This window comes from Penaeus monodon, chromosome 20, assembly GCF_015228065.2.
Source record: "Penaeus monodon isolate SGIC_2016 chromosome 20, NSTDA_Pmon_1, whole genome shotgun sequence".
In the NCBI taxonomy this organism is placed as follows: Eukaryota; Metazoa; Arthropoda; class Malacostraca; order Decapoda; family Penaeidae; genus Penaeus; species Penaeus monodon.
The window spans coordinates 43,009,525-43,010,632 of NC_051405.1; the positions used below are offsets into that span (position 1 = coordinate 43,009,525).

The window sequence follows — 1,108 nt, forward strand, 5'->3', positions numbered from 1 at the left end:
TTATGTACTGTAATTTATAAATGTTCATATTTGACATTACAGAAGTTTGTCTCATATTAACTGGAGGGTAGAGTGAAATGACCTGACTTCAAAAAATATTTTGACATCACCTAAGCTCTAAAAAATATAGAAGTTCTGAAGGTAGTGATGAATTAGTGAAATTATAGAAATTGTGCTTTACACATGTCTATAGGATATAGGATTTTCACACCCTTAGATATATTTTATTTTGTGAACTTTATTAGAGAAATAAGTCTTGTTCCATCAAAAAGGTCCTATTGCACATTGAATTGTGTGTGGGTCATTATTTTCTGTAAAAGTTAAAAAAAATAATTGTATATAATTAGCATCTAAAGTAAGAAAGCTTTGGTGGTATAGTCAATATTTCAAGTTTCTGCAGTAAATGTATGTACTGATGATGTTAGATTTTCAAAAACATTTATCAGTCCTTTTGAACCCTCAACTTATCTTGATTTTCCATGGTTCTTAATATCATAAAATTACTTTTAAATATAGTAAGCATACTTTATCAATACTCACATATCTCATTAAACTTTTTGTGGTTTATAAGTAACATTTTAATTCTCACAACAGCTGCTTTGAATGTTATGAATATGCTAAGTAGAAATGTGTAAACTATAAATTTACAATATCATAATGCTATTTTGTGACAGATTTCAAGCAGAGAACTTAAGATATATAAAATTGTAAGATTGGAGAAATGAGAAAAGCAAGTAATTGCAGATTTTGCCAGAATTTGATGACACAAACTTTCATATATGAAGTACCATTAGGTATATACATGACTGTCTTAAAGGTATCGTATTAATGTTATAAAGCATTCATGTCTGTTGCTTTTGACAATTGTAAAGATAAATATTAGAATATATAATTCCTAAAGTTAATTTAAGCCATTTAATATTTTTATAATAGTCATATATCATTCTTCCCTTGGGTTATTGATTTTCATTTTCTTTGAGACAAATTTCACCCATTTTAAATATAAACATTTATTCCTTTACATCTGAGAAAAGCATATAATTTCTTTTAATACCTCTCATGTTGATCCCGTCATGAAACTGCTTAGTTAGTGATACAAGAGAATTTA

The 1,108-nt window shown here is 27.1% G+C and overlaps 1 protein-coding gene across 1 annotated transcript in view; it reads left to right on the top strand.

Moving 5' to 3' along the window:
* Positions 1-1,108, top strand: part of LOC119585846 — a gene marked incomplete at its 3' end in the record, with an annotated part of 11,079 nt that overhangs the window by 7,998 nt on the left and 1,973 nt on the right.